Raw genomic sequence first — 27,573 nt, 5'->3', positions numbered from 1 at the left:
GGTATGGCATTCCTGACAGGGAGATGCGTCCAGCATCATGCATGATGATGTATACAGGACAGATAGCTAGCTACATTTTCAGATATCACACGTTTCTAATTTTGACTGAAAGTGGTTTCATTTCAAACTAAAGTGTACTGTTAGCTAGCTAGCTAACGTTAGCTGGCTGGCTCCCTAGCTGACGTTATTATTTGTTTCCCAGAGCCTTTTGCTTTTCTATTTAGAGCCTAATGTTAACTAGCTAACATTGGACCTGGTTGGTTAGTTCCCAGCACTGTGGCATTGTTGGCAAGCTATTCATTGTTGTTTAACTAGCTATGGTTAGATGGCTGGCTCGTTAGCTAACGTTACCTGACATGTGTGATCTTAAACAATGTTTACCTAGCTAGGTTCATTGTTTACCTAGCTAGCTAGCTATATGTCTTAAGTTAAAGTGTACTGTTAGCTAGCTAGCTAATGTTAGCTGGCTGGCTCCCTAGCTGAGGTTATTGTTCATTTCCCAGAGCTGTTTGCTTCACTAGTTAGAGCTTAATGTTAGGCATTGTTGGCACTTTGTTTATTGTTGTTTAACTAGCTAATGTTAGCTGGATGGCTCGTTAGCTAACGTTACGTGACGTGTGTACAACAATATGGCCGGTGTCAGTAAACGTCTGCAAAAAAGCACCATTTCACATTTTGCTACATAAGACCGAATCCAGGTGGTGAGTCACAAATAGGGTTTGGTGGTATTCAGATTTTCATATCATCATACCATCCTCCTTTCATCCCGGGATATACAGTATTTCCGGCTTTGTACTCAAGGGGGTGCCAAAAACACAAAAAAGCTCATTAGGCATCTACAGTGGTTCGTCCTTTAAAAGTTGCAGCATACTGCAGCACAGCTTGCGTGGTGCCGCAGAATTCTATGGCACGTTATTTAACGTGGTGCCAACCACGTGGTGCCAACCACTGGTACATTAATGCTAGTTATTGCTAGTTTGACCACCAGAGGGCATATTTGAGAAGCAATTGATAGCTTTCATTAGTGGCTGTACTAGAGAATTGAAAACCTTTTTTGTAAGAACATAGTATATGTGACTGCTTTTAAGAAATTTTACTTGATTAATTTGATTAAAATTATGGTGTTTCTATTCCAAGAAAAACGAGAAAAAAACTCTGGATTTTTGTTAGGATGGAACAGAAAATATGGCTCTGTACAACGTGGTGGTCGGGAGTAGGCTACAGTGCTGGGCTATTTAGCTAAAGAATCCCTGTGTCGTGCGGGCATGCGGCAGACCGGGGCTCAATTCCCGAACAGGGAGGAAGGAGTAGGCAGTCCTTAGAAACAAGAATTTGTTAACTGATTCCATATGTTTTATTTCATAGTTGTGATGTATTCACTATTATTCTAAAATGTAGAAAATATAAAAAATAAAGAAAAAGCCTGGAATGAGTAAGTGTGTCCATACTTTTGACTGGTACTTGCTTAATTAATGTATTATTATTATGGTGTTTCTACTCCAAAAAAACGAAAAACCCTCTGGGTTTCCGTTAGGATGGAGCGGAAAATATGGTGCTGTACAACGTGAAGGTTGGGGTAGGCTATAGTCTTGTGCTATTTAGCTAAATAGTCCCTGTGTTGTGCGTGGGCATGAGGGGGGCACGCGGGAGACGGGGTTTTTTAATTCTCCGACGGGAGGAAGGAGTAGGCTGTCCTTGTAAAGAATAATTTGTTCTTAACCTCTTGACGCTAGGGGTCAGATTTATTTTTTAAATAACGTTCCCAAGGTAAATGGACTATTTCTCAGATCCAGATCGTAGAATATGCAGATTGGGATAGAAAACACTCCAAAGTTTCCAAAACTGTCAAAATACTGTCTGTGAGTATAACAAAACTGATTCTGCAGGCGAAAACCTGAGGAAATCTAACCCGGAAGTGATTTATTTATTTTTTAATCTGTGTTTCCTGGCCCGTCTTTCTTCCATTTAAAGGGGTATCAACCGGATTCCTTTTCCAATGGCTTTCTCAGGCTGTGACCAGGCTTTAGACATAGTTTCAGGCTTTTATTTTGAAAAATGAGCGAGATTTTTCAAAACTAGTCCAGGAACTGATTAGTTCCTGCGCGCGAGAGGGGTAGCTCTCCATTTTCTTTCTCTCTTTTATTGAATAGGTTACGGTCCGGTTGAAATATTAGCGATTATGTTTGTTAAAAACAACCTGAGAATTGATTATAAAAAACATTTGACATGTTTCTACGAACATTACGGATACTTTTTGGAATTTTCGTCGAATGGAACGAGGCTTTGGTTTTCTGAACATAACGCGCAACCCAAATGGCATTTTTTTGTTATAAAAGTAATATTTATCGAACAAAAAGAACATTTCTTGTGTAACTGGGAGTCTCGTGAGTGCAAACATCCGAAGATTATCAAAGGTAAGCGATTAATTTTATTGCTTTTCTGACTTTCGTGACCATGCTAATTTGGGGCTAGCTGTTGTAGCATTGATTGATACACTCACAAAAGCTTGGATTGCTTTCGCTGCAAAGCATATTTTCAAAATCTGACACGATAGGTGGATTAACAACAAGCTAAGCTGTGTTTTGGTATATTTCACTTGTGATTGCATGATTATAAATATTTTTAGTAATATTTTGCGCCCTGCAATTCAGCGGTTGTTTAGGAAAATGATCCCGCTAAAGGGATCTGTAGCGCAGAGAAGTTAAACTGACTTGCCTTGTTAAATAAAGGTAAAATTAAAAAATAAGTGTTGCTCTGTGCTACTCAGTGTGCTACTGTCCTCCTCCCTCCTCCTCCCTCATGGGCTAGGTCTGTCCTCTGTGCTATCCTCCTACTCCATCTTCCCTTCCCCATGGGCTAGGTCTGTCCTCTGTGCTACCCACCTCACTCCTCATAGGCTAGGTTTGTCTTATGTGCTATCCTCCTCCTCCTCCCTCTTCCCCATGGGCTAGGTCTGTCTTCTGTGCGCGTCTCTGCGGCCCATCCCGTGCCCCCTGCCCTCGTGCCTTCAACCTCGCACGCTTTCAGTGGATACAGCTGGAGAACTGCAAGGCAATCCCATTCAGTGCAGGAGCAATGACCAATATACAGTGTCCTGCTAATAACAGGGTTAATTATATACAGTTGAAGTCGGAAGTTTACATACACTTCGGTTGGAGTCATTGAAACTCTTTTTTCAACCACTCCACAAATGTCTTGTTAACAAACTATAGTTTTTACAAGTTGGTTAGGACATCTACTTTGTGCATGACACAAGTAATTTTTCCAACAGTTGTTTACAGACAGATTATTTCACTTATAATTCACTGTATCACAATTCCAGTGGGTCAGAAGTTTACATACACTAAGTTGACTGTGCCTTTAAACAGCATGGAAAATTCCAGAAAATGATGTCATGGCTTTAGAAGCTTCTGATAGGCTAACTGACATCATTTGAGTCAATTGGAGGTGTACCTGTGGATGTATTTCAAGGCCTACCTTCAAACTCAGTGCCTCTGCTTGACATCATGGGAAAATCTAAAGAAATCAGCCAAGACCTCAGAAAAAACATTGTAGACCTCCACAAGTCTGGTTCATCCTTGGGAGCAATTTCCAAAAACCTGAAGGTACCACATTCATCTGTAAAAACAATAGTAAGCAAGTATAAACACCATGGGACCATGCAGCCGTCATACCGCTCAGGAAGGAGACGCGTTCTGTCTCATAGAGATGAACGTACTTTTGCGCGAAAAGTGCAAATCAATCCCAGAACAACAGCAAAGAACCCTGTGAAGATGCTGGAGGAAACAGGTACAAAATGATCTATATCCACAGTAAAACGAGTCCTATATCGACATAACCTGAAAGGCCGCTCAGCAAGGAAGAAGCCACTGCTCCAAAACCGCCATAAAAAAAGCCAGACTACGGTTTGCAACTGCACATGGGGACAAAGATCGTACTTTTTGGAGAATTGTCCTCTGGTCTGATGAAACAAAAATAGAATTGTTTGGCCATAATTACCATTGTTATGTTTGGAGTAAAAAGGAGGACGCTTGCAAGCCGAAGAACACCATCCCAACCGTGAAGCATGGGGTGGCAGCATCATGTTGTGGGGGTGCTTCGCTGCAGGAGGGACTGGTGCACTTCACAAAATAGATGGCATCACGAGGTAGGAAAATGATGTGGATATATTGAAGCAACATCTCAAGACATCAGTCAGGAAGTTAAAGCTTGGTCACAAATGGGTCTTCCAAATGGACAATGACCCCAAGCATACTTCCAAAGTTGTAACAAAATGCCTTAAGGACAACAAAGTCAAGGTATTGGAGTGGCCATTACAAAGCCCTGACCTCAATCCTATAGAACATTTGTGGGCAGAACTGAAAAAGCGTGTGCGAACAAGGCCTATAAACCTGATTCAGTTACACCAGCTCTGTCGGGAGGAATGGGCAAAAATTCACCCAACTTATTGTGGGAAGCTTGTGGAAGGCTACCCAAAACGTTTGACCCAAGTTAAACAATTTAAAGGTAATGCTACCAAGTACTAATTGAGTGTATGTAAACTTATGACCCACTGGGAATGTGATGAAAGAAATAAAATCTGAAATAAATAATTCTCTCAACTATTATTCTGACATTTCACATTCTTAAAATAAAGTGGTGATCCTAACTGACCTAAAACAGGGAATTTTTACTAGGATTAAATGTCAGGAATTGTGAAAAACTGAGTTTAAATGTATTTGGCTAAGGTGTATTTGAACCTCCGACTTCAACTGTATATTCAGAATATCCAAGGGGCTTTGATATCATTCTAAATTCATAACAATAATAATAATAATAATAATAATAATAATAATTGCTTTGTTTAATAAAAAAATAATAAATTGGAGATGATTTAATTTTCAAAGATGCGAGAAAAAGGCCATTCTTGAACATGGGGTGAGACATTGTTACTAATTTGTAAAGAAAGACAGTTTGTTATTTAGAATGATTTATTTCTGGTTTTAGAGGGAGAGAAACCAAAAACCTACAGTCTTCTCATGGGTCTCCCAGTCATGGCCAGCACATGTATTGAACCAGCATCTACAGCAACACAATGTCTTAGACCATTGTGCCACTCAGGCACTGTACATGTGACTGGTCGGGAGTGGCCTACAGTACTACAGTAAAAGCAAAATAATCCTAACAAAATAAAAGAATTAAAACCTCAGTGTAACAACAGTTTTAGTAAGTAATAGTGAAGTCGTGCACAATTATCAGTTTCTATTTAGGTTTATGTCACCCATTCATTGTCAGTTAGAGACACAGTAGTACCCAAAAGCGTAATCAGTGCTCTATCTCCCCCTTGCACTGGTCTGGAGCAATGAAGTGGTGATGCAGGGTACCTTACTAAACCACAAATTACCCTTAAGTACCGCAGCGTAATCGCAAAACTTTCAGTGGAGCAACCACTGTATTAACAGAATGGTAAAAAAATTTGCAAAAGTAAATGCGGATTTTAATGGAGGCTGTTAGCTAAATATGCTAACGAGCGCAAACAAAAATAAGACAGGCAATCCAGTGGGGGAGGAGAAGACGGGTGGAAAACGGAGAGGAAAAAAAATACAAGGCAATGTTCCAAATGGCTAAGCCTTCTCAAACATGTCAGAAAGCTAACACAATATGATGCCCCATCACTTTATTAATTAAGCTAGTTACTTAGATAACTAGCGAGTTCAAATTAGGGGTCGCGTTAAATCAGAAGGAAACATTTAGAAATATCTTGCTGCGTTTTGTAAATGCAGATGTAAAATGCTTCTTATTGTAATTTCTGCTCTGCATCAGTCTCATTTTGTGCGTCTGTTGCACTTCTCCACTCCGAAGAGAATTCACGAACAGGCTTTCTATCACTGGACAGTGCTCTGACTGATGTGGAGCTACTTTGCTTTCTTCAGTACTTTTCTGGGTGTAGCCAGTCTCCATTTCTCCAGTAAAATGCAAGATTAACTTTAAACTAAACATTAGGAAATGTAGCTGTCTACTTTTTATATGATAAACATTATAATGCGTAATTTTTGCTAAAATACCTTGCTTTTTTATTGTAAGCGCTAACTTGTGTGGCTGCCAGCCAAATAGCGTTCTGTTGTCATCTGATGAAAATTATGATGAATGTGTTGCACTAATGTATTTTCTGTGAAGGAAAACTATAGTTGTATGTCCTTGATCACTCTATTGAAGTAAAAAAATACTTGGCTTTCAATATAAAATGTGACCCCTGTCAATACACGCTTTCTCCTGTTGTGCTATTTACAAACCAGCACGTGACTGGCTCACCTGTTCTGGGGAACTAAGCTTCATAAGGTAAAATAATGTGACAGGTGAAATGGAGAATGTGATCTTCTTCATCCCCTAACGTATTGCAGAAGTTGACTGCAGGTATTTACTTAAAAAGTAGCTACAAATATTAAAATTTATTGAAAAACGTAAACAATTTCCAAATACTATTTCCAAATACTATTACCCCGGTATACAGTATATTGCCCAAGCCTAGAACCAAATAAGATTCTTCAGAGTGATACCGTAGGTCAGCGTTTCCCAAACTCTGTCCTAGGCACCCCAAGGGGTGCACGTTTTGGTTTATGTCCTAGCACTACACAGCTGATTCACATTATCAAAGCTTGATGATTAGTTGATTATTAGAATCAGCTGTGTAGTGCTAGAGCAAAAAACAAAACTTGCATCCCTTGGGGTGCCGAGAACAGAATTTGGGAAACCCTGCCGTAAGTGAACCATTTTAGAGTCTCTTAAGAGCCATAAATAGGATTGTTCTTTGAAAAACCATACAGATCCAAAATCAGAAATGTTGGGTCCCTCCAAGACCGGAATTGAATAGCCCTTCTGTAGGGATTTAAGCCTCATTTGCATAGTTCCAGGGTGCCCTTCAAGTGAGTTACTATTGCCACCCATGACTGTGTTTGCTAGTGACAGAGACACGGTTGTTGCAGTCCTGTGGCCTTCACCAAGTAAGATCCAAAGTGAATATGTTGTCATAACACTTTTATTATTTAAGACAATACATGTTTATAAGGCCTTATTTTTAAGGCCTAGTTTTACCCTAATACAATGACATGCAACTCATAATTTGCCTGCAAGTCACATTATGCTGGCTTGCAAAGTGATGTGTATTTCCTATTGTGGATATCCAACATTTAGAAATGTTATTCTCCCACAACCTGCACTCAAAATGACTGCCAGGGTTGGGAAGACTAAGATATTAGAATACCTTAAACATCTAAACTTAAACAACCCATTCAGTAATGGGTTTCAAGTCCAAGTAACATATTAGAATAGTTTAGAAAACTGTATGTTATTTACATTTGAGGTGCATAAGATTAATTAATCAATCAATGTACATGCAAAACATAGGCATTGAAACAAATAATTCTAAAATCAACCTGCAATAGAGCATGCTGGGAAATATGATACTGATGTGCATGGTTTTGGTTCAACTCTGGTTATTAACACTGACACTGGGGTTCTTTTACACCACTGAGTGTTAATATAACTCTTTACAGTGTGAATTTAACTATTGAATCAACACTAGAAATGTTACACTGAAAAATCAACACTAGTTAACACTGGCCAATGTCGTGTGTGCTATGAAAGAGACTTATTTGCAGGCATCCATACATTTCAAGAACCTTTAAGAATTCTGAAGAACCGTAGACTCAAAGGTTCTTTATCAGGCAAGAGATCTCCAAGGCACCTTAAGAGCTAACGAGGAACCATTTAAGAACCTTTATTTTGTCCAGTGTACAGTACCAGTCAAACTCATTCAATGGTTTTTCTTTATTTTTACTATTTTCTACAGTATAGAATTATAGTGAAGACATCAAAACTATGAAATAACACATATGGAATCATGTAGTAACCAAAGAAGTGTTAAACAAATCAAAATAGATGTTATATTTGATATTCTTCAAAGTAGCCACCCTTTGCCTTGATGACATCTTTTTGATGTAGTTTCAGAGAGGAGACATTTATCTGAACGCATCCCCGTCTACAACCATTTCCTGTCTCCCAGTGAAGAGGTACTCTGCTACTAATGCTCTGCTCCCAGACTCTCTCGCTCTGTGTGTGTGTGTGTGTGTGTGTGTGTGTGTGTGTGTGTGTGTGTGTGTGTGTGTGTGTGTGTGTGTGTGTGTGTGTGTGTGTGTGTGTGTGTGTGTGTGTGTGTGTGTGCGCGCGAAGGGGATGTAAGATTGGACCTCTGGCAGTGAAGCAGTACCAGCTAGTGTCCTCTACTGGGCTTGTGCTCTCCAGTGTGTGTGCGTGCGTACACATTTGTGTGTGTGTATATACAACTCAAGTCTCCACAGTGAAGCCTATCAGTCTAACAGGGGGGTAGTAGTAGACTACAGCAGGGTAGAGAGGGAGGGAGTAGGACGTAATAGTCTGGTCTCATCTTTACTGATAATAGTCTGGTCTCCTCTCTACTGATAATAGTCTGGTCTCCTCTCTACTGATAATAGTCTGGTCTCCTCTCTACTGATAATAGTCTGGTCTCCTCTCTACTGATAATGGGGTATTACTTCACCTCTTACATTACCTTCTCATTGTCTCTTAGTGTCCCCAATGAAGCCTGCAGAGAAAGTGTTTGCTGCGAAGAGCTCTAAAGTGAGTCACTTTGCTGTATGCTATTGAAACAACATTGTCCTGCACCAAACAAGAGAGCGAACTGACACGGAGTGAGCTAGCTACTGTATCATCCATCTTGACAAAGGGCTGAGCTAGAGTTAACATCAAGATGAGGGATATTGTTGGGTTAGCTACGCACACGTGTGCATATACACACACACACAAGCAGACACTTACGCTCACATACACACACACACCTACACTGTGGAGACTAGTATGCTTAGCCTACCCTAGTGGAATGTGGGAATTGCCAGGTGCAGTTGGCTCCGAACATCTGGAATGTGCGAAGGGGGGTGAGAGGGAGGAAGGGGGACTGAGGGAGGAAAGGAGGTGGGTGAGGGGGTCAGTGGGGAGATTAGAGCTGTTCCAGCACTCAGTAGAGGTTGAGTAGGCCGTGACATTTCCAATTTGCTCAGATTGATCGCCAGCCGAGTCCCCCTCTCCCTCCATCCCCCCCCCCCCCCCCCTCCTTACCTCCCAGCCTCCCTCCATCCCCCAGACAGTGCCTCCTGGACCTCCTCCAGGAATCTCTCCAGCAAGAGATGTTAGTCCTGTTTGTTGTGCCAGGATTTCCAGGGTTTTCCACCCCTCCTCTCCCAGCAGTCGTAGGTTACCCAGCCTTAGTAAACCCATTTCCATCAGTTTCCTCTGCAGGGTGGCCACTGAACCGATCTCAAAGGGATGGCTGGGTTGTGGAAGATAGGCTCCTCCCACACCCACAGCCCAGGCTCCACAACCCCTGGAAGCAGAGGAAGGGCCCTATCCCCCCATGCCCCACATAACAGAGCTTTGCTCTTTCCCCAGTTTACATTTGCTGACAAAGCTCGCTGGTACACCTTCAGACTAGTCTCTAGTGCCTGCATATCCTGACCATCCCTGACCATCACAGAAACGTCATCTGCATACGCTGACACTGCTATGCCTGTCGACACACCCATGCCTGTCCAGCACACTCCCTGCAGTCTCCTGCGCAGCAGGCCCAAAAAAGGCTCAATGGCTAGTGTATATAACTGTCCCGATAGAGAGCATCCTTGTCGAATGCCCCGTCTCACCCATACTGGCCTACTGAGCCCCCCTCCCACCTTGACCATACATGACGCCCCAGCATACAACATCTTCACACAGGTCAAAAATCTTTCCCCAAGCATCACATTAAAACAGACACTCATGGTCCACTCTATCAAAAGCCTTATCTTGATCTAAAGAGACCAGTCCAAAGTTCACATTAGAACCTCTCTACAAGTCCAACATGTCCCTGATTTAAGAACACTTTGTCCATGATTGAGCGTCTCGGTACGCAATATGTCTGCTTCAGTCTATTAGCGAGGACCTTGGCAAATATCTTGTAGTCCACAAAGAGCAATGCCACAGGCCTCCAGTTCTTAACTTCTCTAGGATAGGGGGCAGCATTTTCACTTTTGGATAAATAGTGTGCCCAATTTCAACTTCCTTCTACTCATCCCCAGAATATAAGATATGCATATTATTAGTAGATTTGGATAGAAAACACTCTGATGGTTCTAAAACTGTTTGAATCATGTCTGTGAGTATAACAGAACTTATGTAGCAGGCGAAACCCCGAGGACTAACCATTCAGATTTGTTTTTTTTAGGTCACTGTCTGTTCAATGAGGTTTCATTGGGATACTAGATTTCTAATCAACCTGTTTGCAGTTCCTACCGCTTCCACTGGATGTCACCAGTCTTTGGAAATTGGTTGAGGTTATTCCTTTGTGCAATGAAGAAGTACGGCCATCTGGAATCAGTGTAACGTTATGTGTACTGTTTGAGAGTTGCGCAAGACTAGAAAAGTAGCGTTAGTTTGTTGTCCTCCTGTATTGAAAACAGATAGACCCGTCTTCAATTTGATCGATTATTAACGTTTAAAAATACCAAAAGTTGTATTACAAAAGTAGTTTGAAATGTTTTGGCAAAGTTTAGAGTTAATTTTTGAGATATTTTGTAGTGACGTTGCGCAAATTGGAAGCTGTTTTTTTCTGGATCAAACGCGCCAAATAATAATGGCCAATTTGGATATATATGGACGGAATTAATCGAACAAAAGGACCATTTGTGATGTTTATGGGACATATTGGAGTGCCAACAAAAGAAGCTCGTCAAAGGTAAGGCATGATTTATATTTTAATTCTGTGTTTTGTGTTGCGCCTGCAGGGTTGAAATATGCTACATTATCTTTGTTTACTGTTGTGCTATCATCAGATAATAGCATCTTACGCCTTTGCCAAAAATCCTTTTTGAAATCTGACATGTTGGCTGGATTCACAACGAGTGTAGCTTTAATTTGGTATCTTACATGTGTGATTTAATGAAAGTTTTATTTTATATCATTTTTTTAAATTTGGCGCTCTACATTTTCCCTGGCTATTGGCCAAGTGGGACGCAAGCGTCCCGCCTATCCCAGAGAGGTTAACCTTTTGTCAATAGGGGGGCGCTATTTTCACTTTGTAAAAAATCGTGCCCAAATTAAACTGCCTCGTGCTCTATTCTTGCTCGTACAATATGCATATTATTATTACTATTGGATAGAAGACACTCTCAAGTTTCTAAAACCGTTTGAATTATATCTGTGAGTAAAACAGAACTCATTTTGCAGCAAACTTCCTGTCAGGAAGTGAAAAATCTGAAATCGAGGCTCTGTTCCAGGGCCTTCCTATTCATTTGCTTGAAATCTATGGATATACATGCACTTCATACGCCTTCCACTAGATGTCAACAGGCAGTGGGAGGTGGAATGGGGTGTCTAGCTTGATCTGAGGTCGAACAAGAGCTCTTGGAATGACGTGACCCCAATTTCCTTTGTCCAGCAAGGCGCGGGAAGGATATCTGCATTGGCTTCTGAAAAGCTTTCGGTATAGACGGCTAATATCTCCGGCTTTGATTTTATTTGATACATGTGATAATATCATCGTAAAGTATGTTTTTTCAATATAGTTTTATCAGATTATTGAACGTTTATCGGGAGTTTTGGCGTTTTCCGTTCTCTGCGTTTGGTGAAGATGGACATCTTTGCGCCACTTGGCTAGCTAAGGTTGCTAATTCGACAGGCGAAGAGGACATTCTAAAACCAAACAACGATTTATTCTGGACAAAGGACTCCTTGTACAAGATTCTGATGGAAGCTCAGCAAAAGTAGGAACCATTTATGATGTTATTTCGTATTTCTGTGGAAAATGTTTATTCCTATTTTCCGCCCTCATTGCGGGCGCTGTCTCGCTATAACGTAAGCTGTATGTCGTACTAAAGTTATTTTTAAAAATCTAACACAGCGGTTGCATTAACCTCTTGACGCTAGGGGTCAGATGTTTTATTTTTTTTAAATAACGTCCCCAAGGTAAACGGACTATTTCTCAGGGTCAGATCGTAGAATATGCATATAATTTACAGATTAGGATAGAAAACACTCCAAAGTTTCCAAAACTGTCAAAATATTGTCTGTGAGTATAACAAAACTGATTCTGCAAGCGAAAACCTGAGGAAATCTAACCCGGAAGTGTTTAAAAAAAAAAATATGTAATCTGTTTTTCCTGGCCCGTCTTTCTTCCATTTAAAGGGTAATCAACCAGATTACTTTCCCAATGGCTTCCTCAGGCTGTGACCAGGCTTTAGACATAGTTTCAGGCTTTTATTTTGAAAAATGAGCGAGATTTTTCAAAACTAGTCAAGTGTTCTCTGATTAGTTCCTGCGCGCAAGAGGGATAGCTCTCCATTTTCTTTCTCTCTTTTATTGAATAGGTTACGGTCCGGTTGAAATATTAGCAATTATGTTTGTTAAAAACAACCCAAGGATTGATTATAAAAAACATTTGACATGTTTCTACGAACATTACGGATACTTTTTGGAATTTTCGTCGAACGGAACGAGGCTTTGGTTTTTCTGAAAATAACGCGCAACCCAAATGGCGTTTTTTGGTTATAAAAGTAATATTTATCGAACAAAAAGAACATTTGTTGTGTAACTGGGAGTCTCGTGAGTGCAAACATCCGAAGATTATCAAAGGTAAGCGATTAATTTGATTGCTTTTCTGACTTTCGTGACCATGCTAATTTGGGGCTAGCTGTTGTAGCATTGATTGATACACTCACAAAAGCTTGGATTGCTTTCGCTGCAAAGCATATTTTCAAAATCTGACTCGATAGGTGGATTAACAACAAGCTAAGCTGTGTTTTGGTATATTTCACTTGTGATTGCATGATTATAAATATTTTTAGTAATATTTTGCGCCCTGCAATTCAGCGGTTGTTTAGGAAAATGATCCCGCTAAAGGGATCCGTAGCGCAGAGAAGTTAAAGGTCTTACTCACATCAGCTACGGAGAGTGTGATCACACAGTTGTCCGGAGCAGCTGATGCTCTCATGTATGCCTCAGTGTTGCTTGCCTCGAAACCAGCATAGAAGTGATTTAGCTTGTCTGGTAGGCTCGTGTCACTGGGCAGCTTGCGGCTGTGCTTCCCTTTGTAGTCTGTAATAGTTTACAAGCCCTGCCACATAAGACGAGCATCAGAGCTGGTGTTGTACGATTCGAACTTAGCCCTGTATTGACACTTTGCCTGTTTGATGGATCTTTGCAGGGCATAGCAGGATTTCTTATAAGCTTCAAGGTTAGAGTCCCGCACCTTGAAAGTGGCAGCTCTCCCCTTTAGCTCAGTGCGAATGTTGCCTGTAATCCATGGCTTCTGGTTGGGGTATGTACGTACAGTCACTGTGATGACGTCCTCGATGCACTTATTGATAAAGCCAGTGACTGATGTGGTGTACTCCTCAATGCCATCGGAAGATTCCCGGAACATGTTCCAGTCTGTGATAGAAAAACAGTCCTGTAGTTTAGCTTCTGCTTTTAGCATTTAGCATCTGCATCTGTATGTGCCTAACACAGGGAGAGAAAGGGGACTTCTATTTGGGTGTCTTAGACAGGAACTCTCACAGGTAGCGCCTGAGGAGACACTGGTGGTCGGCGGGGACTGGAACTGCACAATGGATTTTACGAAAGACAAAAATGGGGAGGAGTCTCATTCAGGCTCAGTGGGTGTGTAAAGGGACATCATTAAGCAGTTTGACCTAGTGGATGTTTGGAGAACTAGACATCCCAACACAAGACTGTATACATGGGTGAAGGTCTTTGGGGCTAGGGTGAGTGCATCCCGGCTTGATTGATTTGACATGTCCAGGAATCAGAGCAATAGGCTGTTGAGCGCTACTATTCTCCCGGTGGGTTTGTCGGATCATCACATAACCATGGCTCGGCTCTCTATTTCACCAGGGCTTCGGCAGGCATCCTATTGGAAGTTTAATGTAAAGCTCTTACAAGATGCCACTTTTTGCTCACGTTTCTAGACTTTTGGGGAAAGGTGGGGGCAGTGAAGAGATGAGTCTGAGTCAACGGTGGGATGTGGAAAAATCCAAATCCGGCTTTTCTGTCAACAGTATGGGCGGGTGCTCTCATCCTCAGAGGCTAGGAGAGTTTTAGGGGAACTATAACGTAGTATTAGTGAGATGGAGGTAGAGCTGATGGGGCAAGGCAATGTAGGTCTCCAGGCTAATTTAGCTGAATTACGTAGGGACCTGGGTAGTTTTTTCCAGGTTAAAGCAAAGGGAGCACTTGTAAGAGCTAGGTTCTCCATGCTCAAGGAGATGGATGCTCCCAGCTCCTCCTTCTTTGGTTTGGAAAGACAGAGTGGTGAAGAAAAGGGTATGCATTGTGTACGGCTTTCGGATGGGCGGGTGACCTCTGTGGTGGGGGAGATGCGGGAGCGGACTGTGGAGTTTTTTACTGAGTTGTATAGGGCAGAACTGTGTGATCCTATGTGTGCTCAGGTTTTGTTTGCAGAACTCCCTAAGCTCTCTCTGGCACAGAGGGATGAAATGGACATTCCCCTGTTGTCCCATGAACTGGCAGAGGCTGTAATTCAGATGTGCCCCGGCCGTCCCGGGGAATAATTGGACTGGATTTCTTTTGCGTGTTGCGTGAGTGCGTCGGGGTAGGAGAGTTGCCAATGAGCTGCTGTCGGGTGGTTCTGACTCTCCTGCCCAAAAAAGGGGACTTGTGTGAACTTAAACAGGCTTTTTCCTCTGTTGCTTCCCCACAATACTCTCCTCATCCACTAGCATAACCTGACTAGGCCCAGACTCATCTACACCACCATCCATGATATGACTAGACCCAGCCTCAGCTACACCACCATTTGTAGCATGACTAGACCCAGCCTCAGCTACACCACCATCTGTAGCATGACTAGACCCAGCCTCATCTACACCACCATCTATAACATGACTAGGCCCAGCCTCATCTACCCCACCATCTATAGCCTGACTAGACCCAGCCTCATCTACCCCGCCATCTATAGCCTGACTAGACCCAGCTTTATCTACCCCACCATCTATAGCCTGACTAGACCCAGCCTCATCTACACCACCATCTATAACATGACTAGACCCAGCCTCATCTACACCACCATCTATAACATGACTAGGCCCAGCCTCATCTACCCCACCATCTATAGCCTGACTAGACCCAGCCTCATCTACCCCACCATCTATAGCCTGACTAGACCCAGCCTCATCTACCCCACCATCTATAGCATGACTAGACCCAGCCTCATCTACACCACCATCTGATATAGCATGACAAGGCCCAGCCTCTGCTGCCTGCGTCTCATGGCCCCCTGCACGTTGACCTTGATTTCCCCCACTGGCGCTTGTACCCTGACCTTGTCTATGGCCTTTATGTGGGCACGCAAAGCTCTTATGCCCCACATCCCCACACGCAAAGCACCGTAGACTAGTTGTGCTGGCAAACCCTGGGTAGAGCCCCTGCCCATGCCTCACTTTAAAATGCACGTTCAGCTGTTACTCATTGTTATTCAGAAACATGAATACTTGCCTCCGGAACAAAACAACATGCTTGACAGCATCTGCCTGAAAACCTGCAGACAGTACACGAAACCCACTAGCAAACTTAACAAAACAACTCAGCTCTTTCCTGATTTGATCATCCGTAATAAACGGAGGCAAATTTGCAACTACCACCCTGGTCAGAAGAAATTGGAGAAATTGGCACCAACACACCCCTTACAAATATTCCACTAGCAATGAGCCTACCCATCAAATTTGCTCTTTTCATAAACACAACCACAGCTTTGTTCATTCTGGAAGCGGGATGTATGGAATCAGCTCCTATATGTTTGCCGACAGCAAGCAGAACCTCCTCCACCTTAAGGAACACACCTGAATCCATGCCGTATTGGCAGTGTCTTCTCCGCGCTAGGCTGCGAAGCCATCATGCAAACAAAGCCTTCCAAACCCCAGGAAACTAAAACTCAACCCCAGGAAACTAAAACAGTGGGTACCGCTAAAACAAACAGTGCATTAACCCTCCATCATAGAAAATTACAATTTTAAGAAAAGACCAAGGAAAGAATCAAGAAAATAAGTTAGGACAGAGCCCTCCACACTAAACACTCAAACTCCAAAAAACTCCCAGCATGCACAGACAGACAGACAGACAGACAGACAGACAGACAGACAGACAGACAGACAGACAGACAGACAGACAGACAGACAGACAGACAGACAGACACTCCAAATGTATCTAGCGGGCGGCGCTAGCTACCTGGGACAAGGTCAAAACTATTTTTCTGAAGCACACTTCAAAGATTGCCTTTGGAGCTGGTGTCACGTTTTTTTACAGAATTAAGTCAGAGTACACAAACACACACATGCACACACACCAAAGAGTATGTTTTATGTGGAGCTCAGCGAAGTGACCAGGGGATCAGACCTATTTCATTAGCTAGGAGTGCTAATGCTATTTGTGCTCTGTCTAGCTCTCTAAAGCGCTGTAATTCCTCTTTCTAGGCGAATATAATGGGAAGTGGCTGGTGGTTATAGGGGATTTAATCCTATCCTGTATTAAACTGATTATCCCTTTGGGGTTTACTGTTGTGAGACTATGGAAAAGGGATTCTCCCAAATAAAATTATTAGGAGTGGAGGGATGGAACATGTTCCTCCTCTGCTTCAGAATACCTCATTAAAAGCCTTCTACACTACATTCAGCTCTGTGACATCAGTAAGGAAAGTTGCGGAACATTGCTCATCTGTCTTATATAGGCTGCACTTAAAGAAATAGGATACAAATGTTACTTCAAAGTTTCTTCAAGATTAGTCTGCAACAGCTCCACATACACAGATGACAAAACATGCCTGTAGGGAATGCAGGAGTTGGCTGGAGAGATTCATTAATAATCAGCACACAAACACACACACACACACACACACACACACACACACACACACACACACACACACACACACACACACACTCATTCCCATATCCTAACGCTATGAGTAGCCCAATAAAAGATATACAACTGGACTCGACACCATCAACATCCCTGTTTGAGCACTATGACACTGACATCCCTATCTACAGTACAGTAGACATCTCTACACTATCTACAGTACAGTACACATCTCTACACTATCTACAGTACAGAACAGCAGACATCTCTACACTATCTACAGTACAATACAGTAGACATCTCTACACTATCTACAATACAGTACAGTAGACATCTCTACACTATCTATAGTACAGTACAGTAGACATCTCTACACTATCTATAGTACAGCAGACATCTCTACACTATCTACAGTACAATACAGTAGACATCTCTACACTATCTATAGTACAGTACAGTAGACATCTCTACACTATCTATAGTACAGTACAGTAGACATCTCTACACTATCTACAGTACAGTACAGTAGACATCTCTACACTATCTACAGTACAGTACAGTAGACATCTCTACACTATCTATAGTACAGTACAGTAGACATCTCTACACTATCTACAGGACAGTAGACATCACTACACTATCTACAGTACAGTACAGCAGACATCTCTACACTATCTACAGTACAGTAGACATCTCTACACTATCTACAGTACAGCAGACATCACTACACTATCTATAGTACAGTACAGTAGACATCTCTACACTATCTACAGTACAGTAGACCTCTACACTATCTACAGTACAGTACACATCTCTACACTATCTACAGTACAGTACAGTAGACATCTCTACACAATCTACAGTACAGTACAGCAGACATCTCTACACTATCTACAGTACAGCAGACATCACTACACTATCTATAGTACAGTACAGTAGACATCTCTACACTATCTACAATACAGTACAGTAGACATCTCTACACTATCTACAGTACAGTAGACATCACTACACTATCTATAGTACAGTACAGTAGACATCTCTACACTATCTACAATACAGTACAGTAGACATCTCTACACTATCTACAGTACAGTACAGTAGACATCTCTACACTATCTATAGTACAGTACAGTAGACATCTCTACACTATCTATAGTACAGTACAGTAGACATCTCTACACTATCTACAGTACAGTACAGTAGACATCTCTACACTATCTACAGTACAGTACAGTAGACATCTCTACACTACCTACAGTACAGTAGACATCACTACACTATCTATAGTACAGTACAGTAGACATCTCTACACTATCTATAGTACAGCAGACATCTCTACACTATCTACAGTACAGTACAGTAGACATCACTACACTATCTACAGTACAGTACAGTAGACATCTCTACACTATCTAAAGTACAGTACAGTACACATCTCTACACTATCTACAGTACAGTAGACATCTCTACACTATCTATAGTATAGTACAGTAGACATCTCTACACTATCTACAGTACAGTAGACCTCTACACTATCTACAGTACAGTACACATCTCTACACTATCTACAGTACAGTACAGTAGACATCTCTACACAATCTACAGTACAGTACAGCAGACATCTCTACACTACCTACAGTACAGCAGACATCTCTACACTATCTACAGTACAGTACAGTAGACATCTCTACACTATCTATAGTACAGTACAGTAGACATCTCTACACTATCTATAGTACAGTACAGTAGACATCTCTACACTATCTACAGTACAGTACAGTAGACATCTCTACACTACCTACAGTACAGTAGACATCTCTACACTACCTACAGTACAGTAGACATCACTACACTATCTATAGTACAGTACAGTAGACATCTCTACACTATCTATAGTACAGCAGACATCTCTACACTATCTACAGTACAGTACAGTAGACATCACTACACTATCTACAGTACAGTACAGTAGACATCTCTACACTATCTAAAGTACAGTACAGTACACATCTCTACACTATCTACAGTACAGTAGACATCTCTACACTATCTATAGTATAGTACAGTAGACATCTCAACACTATCTACAGTACAGTAGACATCTCTACACTATCTACAGTACAGCAGACATCTCTACACTATCTATAGTACAGTACAGTAGACATCTCTACACTATCTACAGTACAGTAGACATCTCTACACTATCTATAGTACAGTACAGTAGACATCTCTACACTATCTACAGTACAGTAGACATCTCTACACTATCTACAGTACAGTAGACATCTCTACACTATCTACAGTACAGTACAGTAGACATCTCTACACTATCTACAGTACAGTAGACATCACTACACTATCTACAGTACAGTACAGTAGACATCACTACACTATCTACAGTACAGTACAGTAGACATCTCTACACTATCTACAGTACAGTACAGTAGACATCTCTACACTATCTACAGTACAGCAGACATCTCTACACTATCTATAGTACAGTACAGTAGACATCTCTACACTATCTACAGTACAGTAGACATCTCTACACTATCTACAGTACAGTAGACATCACTACACTACCTACAGTACAGTAGACATCTCTACACTATCTATAGTACAGTACAGTAGACATCTCTACACTATCTACAGTACAGTAGACATCTCTACACTATCTACAGTACAGTAGACATCTCTACACTATCTACAGTACAGTAGACATCTCTACACTATCTACAGTACAGTACAGTAGACATCTCTACACTATCTATAGTACAGTACAGTAGACATCTCTACACTATCTATAGTACAGTACAGTAGACATCTCTACACTATCTACAGTACAGTACAGTAGACATCTCTACACTATCTACAGTACAGTACAGTAGACATCTCTACACTATCTACAGTACAGTAGACATCACTACACTATCTATAGTACAGTACAGTAGACATCTCTACACTATCTACAGTACAGTAGACATCACTACACTATCTACAGTACAGTACAGTAGACATCACTACACTATCTACAGTACAGTACAGTAGACATCTCTACACTATCTACAGTACAGTACAGTAGACATCTCTACACTATCTACAGTACAGTAGACATCTCTACACTATCTATAGTACAGTACAGTAGACATCTCTACACTATCTACAGTACAGTAGACATCTCTACACTATCTACAGTACAGTAGACATCTCTACACTATCTACAGTACAGTAGACATCTCTACACTATCTACAGTACAGTAGACATCTCTACACTATCTACAGTACAGTACAGTAGACATCTCTACACTATCTACAGTACAGCAGACATCTCTACACTATCTACAGTACAGTACAGTAGACATCTCTACACTATCTACAGTACAGTAGACATCACTACACTATCTACAGTACAGTAGACATCTCTACACTATCTACAGTACAGTACAGTAGACATCTCTACACTATCTACAGTACAGTACAGTAGACATCTCTACACTATCTACAGTACAGTACAGTAGACATCTCTACACTATCTACAGTACAGTAGACATCTCTACACTGTCTACAGTACAGTACAGCAGACATCTCTACACTATCTACAGTACAGTACAGTAGACATCTCTACACTATCTACAGTACAGTACAGTAGACATCTCTACACTACCTACAGTACAGTAGACATCACTACACTATCTATAGTACAGTACAGTAGACATCTCTACACTATCTATAGTACAGCAGACATCTCTACACTATCTACAGTACAGTACAGTAGACATCACTACACTATCTACAGTACAGTACAGTAGACATCTCTACACTATCTAAAGTACAGTACAGTACACATCTCTACACTATCTACAGTACAGTAGACATCTCTACACTATCTATAGTATAGTACAGTAGACATCTCTACACTATCTACAGTACAGTAGACCTCTACACTATCTACAGTACAGTACACATCTCTACACTATCTACAGTACAGTACAGTAGACATCTCTACACAATCTACAGTACAGTACAGCAGACATCTCTACACTACCTACAGTACAGCAGACATCTCTACACTATCTACAGTACAGTACAGTAGACATCTCTACACTATCTATAGTACAGTACAGTAGACATCTCTACACTATCTATAGTACAGTACAGTAGACATCTCTACACTATCTACAGTACAGTACAGTAGACATCTCTACACTATCTACAGTACAGTACAGTAGACATCTCTACACTACCTACAGTACAGTAGACATCACTACACTATCTATAGTACAGTACAGTAGACATCTCTACACTATCTATAGTACAGCAGACATCTCTACACTATCTACAGTACAGTACAGTAGACATCACTACACTATCTACAGTACAGTACAGTAGACATCTCTACACTATCTAAAGTACAGTACAGTACACATCTCTACACTATCTACAGTACAGTAGACATCTCTACACTATCTATAGTATAGTACAGTAGACATCTCAACACTATCTACAGTACAGTAGACATCTCTACACTATCTACAGTACAGCAGACATCTCTACACTATCTATAATACAGTACAGTAGACATCTCTACACTATCTACAGTACAGCAGACATCTCTACACTATCTATAGTACAGTACAGTAGACATCTCTACACTATCTATAGTACAGTAGACATCTCTACACTATCTACAGTACAGTAGACATCTCTACACTATCTACAGTACAGTACAGTAGACATCTCTACACTATCTACAGTACAGTAGACATCACTACACTATCTACAGTACAGTACAGTAGACATCACTACACTATCTACAGTACAGTACAGTAGACATCTCTACACTATCTACAGTACAGTACAGTAGACATCTCTACACTATCTACAGTACAGCAGACATCTCTACACTATCTATAGTACAGTACAGTAGACATCTCTACACTATCTACAGTACAGTAGACATCTCTACACTATCTACAGTACAGTAGACATCACTACACTACCTACAGTACAGTAGACATCTCTACACTATCTATAGTACAGTACAGTAGACATCTCTACACTATCTACAGTACAGTAGACATCTCTACAGTACAGTAGACATCTCTACACTACCTACAGTACAGCAGACATCTCTACACTATCTACAGTACAGTACAGTAGACATCTCTACACTATCTATAGTACAGTACAGTAGACATCTCTACACTATCTATAGTACAGTACAGTAGACATCTCTACACTATCTACAGTACAGTACAGTAGACATCTCTACACTATCTACAGTACAGTACAGTAGACATCTCTACACTACCTACAGTACAGTAGACATCACTACACTATCTATAGTACAGTACAGTAGACATCTCTACACTATCTATAGTACAGCAGACATCTCTACACTATCTACAGTACAGTACAGTAGACATCACTACACTATCTACAGTACAGTACAGTAGACATCTCTACACTATCTAAAGTACAGTACAGTACACATCTCTACACTATCTACAGTACAGTAGACATCTCTACACTATCTATAGTACAGTACAGTAGACATCTCTACACTATCTACAGTACAGTAGACATCTCTACACTATCTACAGTACAGTAGACATCTCTACACTATCTACAGTACAGTAGACATCTCTACACTATCTACAGTACAGTAGACATCTCTACACTATCTACAGTACAGTACAGTAGACATCTCTACACTATCTACAGTACAGTACAGTAGACATCTCTACACTATCTACAGTACAGCAGACATCTCTACACTATCTACAGTACAGTACAGTAGACATCTCTACACTATCTACAGTACAGTAGACATCTCTACACTATCTACAGTACAGTAGACATCACTACACTATCTACAGTACAGTAGACATCTCTACACTATCTACAGTACAGTACAGTAGACATCTCTACACTATCTACAGTACAGTACAGTAGACATCTCTACACTATCTACAGTACAGTACAGTAGACATCTCTACACTATCTACAGTACAGTAGACATCTCTACACTGTCTACAGTACAGTACAGCAGACATCTCTACACTATCTACAGTACAGTACAGTAGACATCTCTACACTATCTACAGTACAGTACAGTAGACATCACTATACTATATACAGTACAGCAGACATCTCTACACTGTCTACAGTACAGTACAGTAGGCATCTCTACACTATCTACAGTACAGTAGACATCTCTACACTATCTATAGTACAGTAGACATCACTACACTATCTACAGTACAATAGGCATCTCTACACTATCTACAATACAGTACAGTAGACATCTCTACACTATCTATAGTACAGTAGACATCTCTACACTATCTACAGTACAGTAGACATCACTACACTATCTACAGTACAGTACAGTAGACATCTCTACACTATCTACAGTACAGTAGACATCTCTACACTATCTACAGTACAGTAGACATCACTACACTATCTACAGTACAGCAGACATCACTACACTATCTATAGTACAGTACAGTAGAAATCTCTACACTGTCTACAATACAGTACACATCTCTACACTATCTACAGTACAGTAGACATCTCTACACTATCTACAGTACAGTAGGCATCTCTACACTATCTACAGTACATTAGACATCTCTACACTATCTACAGTACAGTACAGCAGACATCTCTACACTATCTACAGTACAGCAGACATCACTACACTATCTATAGTACAGTACAGTAGAAATCTCTACACTGTCTACAATACAGTACACATCTCTACACTATCTACAGTACAGTAGACATCTCTACACTATCTACAGTACAGTAGGCATCTCTACACTATCTACAGTACATTAGACATCTCTACACTATCTACAGTACAGTAGACATCTCTACACTATCTACAGTACAGTACAGTAGACATCTCTACACTATCTATAGTACAGTAGACATCTCTACACTATCTACAGTACAGTACAGTAGACATCTCTACACTATCTACAGTACAGTAGACATCTCTACACTATCTACAGTACAGTAGACATCTCTACACTATCTATAGTACAGTACAGTAGACATCTCTACACTATCTACAGGACAGTAGACATCACTACACTATCTACAGTACAGCAGACATCTCTACACTATCTACAGTACAGCAGACATCACTACACTATCTATAGTACAGTACAATAGACATCTCTACAGTACAGTAGACATCTCTACACTATCTACAGTACAGTAGACATCTCTACACTATCTACAGTACAGTACAGCAGACATCTCTACACTATCTATAGTACAGTAGACATCTCTACACTATCTATAGTACAGTACAGTAGACATCTCTACACTATCTACAGTACAGTAGACATCTCTACACTATCTACAATACAGTACAGTAGACATCTCTACACTATCTATAGTACAGTAGACATCTGTACACTATCTACAGTACAGTAGACATCTCTACACTATCTACAGTACAGTAGACATCTCTACACTATCTATAGTACAGTACAGTAGACATCTCTACACTATCTACAGTACAGTACAGTAGACATCTCTACACTATCTACAGTACAGTAGACATCTCTACACTATCTACAGTACAGTACAGTAGACATCTCTACACTATCTATAGTACAGTAGACATCTCTACACTATCTACAGTACAGTACAGTAGACATCTCTACACTATCTATAGTACAGTAGACATCTCTACACTATCTACAGTACAGTAGACATCTCTACACTATCTATAGTACAGTAGACATCTCTACACTATCTACAGTACAGTAGGCATCTCTACACTATCTACAGTACAGTACAGTAGACATCTCTACACTATCTACAGTACAGTACAGCAGACATCTCTACACTATCTACAGTACAGCAGACATCTCTACACAATCTATAGTACAGTACAGTAGACATCTCTACACTATCTATAGTACAGTACAGTAGACATCTCTACAGTACAGTAGACATCTCTACACTATCTACAGTACAGTAGACATCTCTACACTATCTACAGTACAGTAGACATCTCTACACTATCTACAGTACAGTACAGCAGACATCTCTACACTATCTATAGTACATTTACATTTACATTTAAGTCATTTAGCAGACGCTCTTATCCAGAGCGACTTACAAATTGGAAAGTTCATACATATTCATCCTGGTCCCCCCGTGGGGAATGAACCCACAACCCTGGCGTTGCAAGCGCCATGCTCTACCAACTGAGCCACACGGGACCACAGATAGTACAGTAGACATCTCCACACTATCTATAGTACAGTACAGTAGACATCTCTACACTATCTACAGTACAGTAGACATCTCTACACTATCTACAATACAGTACAGTAGACATCTCTACACTATCTATAGTACAGTAGACATCTCTACACTATCTACAGTACAGTAGACATCTCTACACTATCTACAGTACAGTAGACATCTCTACACTATCTATAGTACAGTACAGTAGACATCTCTACACTATCTACAATACAGTACAGTAGACATCTCTACACTATCTACAGGACAGTAGACATCACTACACTATCTACAGTACAGCAGACATCTCTACACTATCTACAGTACAGCAGACATCACTACACTATCTATAGTACAGTACAATAGACATCTCTACAGTACAGTAGACATCTCTACACTATCTACAGTACAGTAGACATCTCTACACTATCTACAGTACAGTATACATCACTACACTATCTACAGTACAGTACAGTAGACATCTCTACACAATCTACAGTACAGTACAGCAGACATCTCTACACTATCTACAGTACAGCAGACATCTCTACACTATCTATAGTACAGTACAGTAGACATCTCTACACTATCTACAGTACAGTACAGTAGACATCTCTACACTATCTACAGTACAGTAGACATCTCTACACTATCTACAATACAGTACAGTAGACATCTCTACACTATCTATAGTACAGTAGACATCTCTACACTATCTACAGTACAGTAGGCATCTCTACACTATCTACAGTACAGTACAGTAGACATCTCTACACTATCTATAGTACAGTAGACATCTCTACAGTACAGTACAGTAGACATCTCTACACTATCTATAGTACAGTAGAAATCTCTACACTATCTACAGTACAGTAGACATCTCTACACTATCTACAGTACAGTAGGCATCTCTACACTATCTACAGTACAGTAGACATCTCTACACTATCTACAGTACAGTAGACATCTCTACACTATCTACAGTACAGTACAGTAGACATCTCTACACTATCTATAGTACAGTAGACATCTCTACACTATCTACAGTACAGTACAGTAGACATCTCTACACTATCTACAGTACAGTACAGTAGACATCTCTACACTATCTACAGGACAGTAGACATCTCTACACTATCTACAGTACAGTAGACATCTCTACACTATCTACAGTACAGTAGACATCTCTACACTATCTACAGTACAGTAGACATCTCTACACTATCTACAGTACAGTAGACATCTCTACACTATCTACAGTACAGTACAGTAGACATCTCTACACTATCTATAGTACAGTAGACATCTCTACACTATCTACAGTACAGTACAGTAGACATCTCTACACTATCTACAGTACAGTACAGTAGACATCTCTACACTATCTACAGTACAGTAGACATCTCTACACTATCTACAGTACAGTAGACATCTCTACACTATCTATAGTACAGTACAGTAGACATCTCTACACTATCTACAATACAGTACAGTAGACATCTCTACACTATCTACAGTACAGTACAGTAGACATCTCTACACTATCTACAGTACAGTACAGCAGACATCTCTACACTATCTATAGTACATTTACATTTACATTTAAGTCATTTAGCAGACGCTCTTATCCAGAGCGACTTACAAATTGGAAAGTTCATACATATTCATCCTGGTCCCCCCGTGGGGAATGAACCCACAACCCTGGCGTTGCAAGCGCCATGCTCTACCAACTGAGCCACACGGGACCACAGATAGTACAGTAGACATCTCTACACTATCTATAGTACAGTACAGTAGACATCTCTACACTATCTACAATACAGTACAGTAGACATCTCTACACTATCTATAGTACAGTAGACATCTCTACACTATCTACAGTACAGTAGACATCTCTACACTATCTACAGTACAGTAGACATCTCTACACTATCTATAGTACAGTACAGTAGACATCTCTACACTATCTACAGTACAGTAGACATCTCTACACTATCTACAGGACAGTAGACATCACTACACTATCTATAGTACAGTACAGCAGACATCTCTACACTATCTACAGTACAGCAGACATCACTACACTATCTATAGTACAGTACAATAGACATCTCTACAGTACAGTAGACATCTCTACACTATCTACAGTACAGTAGACATCTCTACACTATCTACAGTACAGTATACATCACTACACTATTACAGTACAGTACAGTAGACATCTCTACACAATTACAGTACAGTACTAGCAGACACTCTCTACACTATCTACAGTACAGCAGACATTTCTACACTACTATAGTACACAGTACAGTAGACATCTCTACACTATCTACAGTACAGTACAGTAGAGAACCCCACTGAATATGTGAACAGTGAGTTATA

The 27,573-nt window shown here is 40.6% G+C and overlaps 1 protein-coding gene across 1 annotated transcript in view; it reads left to right on the top strand.

Moving 5' to 3' along the window:
- Positions 1-27,573, top strand: part of LOC120019360 (MAM domain-containing glycosylphosphatidylinositol anchor protein 2-like) — a 261,309-nt gene that overhangs the window by 208,365 nt on the left and 25,371 nt on the right. The window lies entirely within an intron of this gene.

The sequence above is a fragment of the Salvelinus namaycush genome, chromosome 24 (assembly GCF_016432855.1).
Source record: "Salvelinus namaycush isolate Seneca chromosome 24, SaNama_1.0, whole genome shotgun sequence".
NCBI lineage: Eukaryota > Metazoa > Chordata > Actinopteri > Salmoniformes > Salmonidae > Salvelinus > Salvelinus namaycush.
The sequence above is the reverse complement of the archived record's forward strand: the minus strand, read 5'-3'. Positions and strand labels throughout refer to the sequence as shown.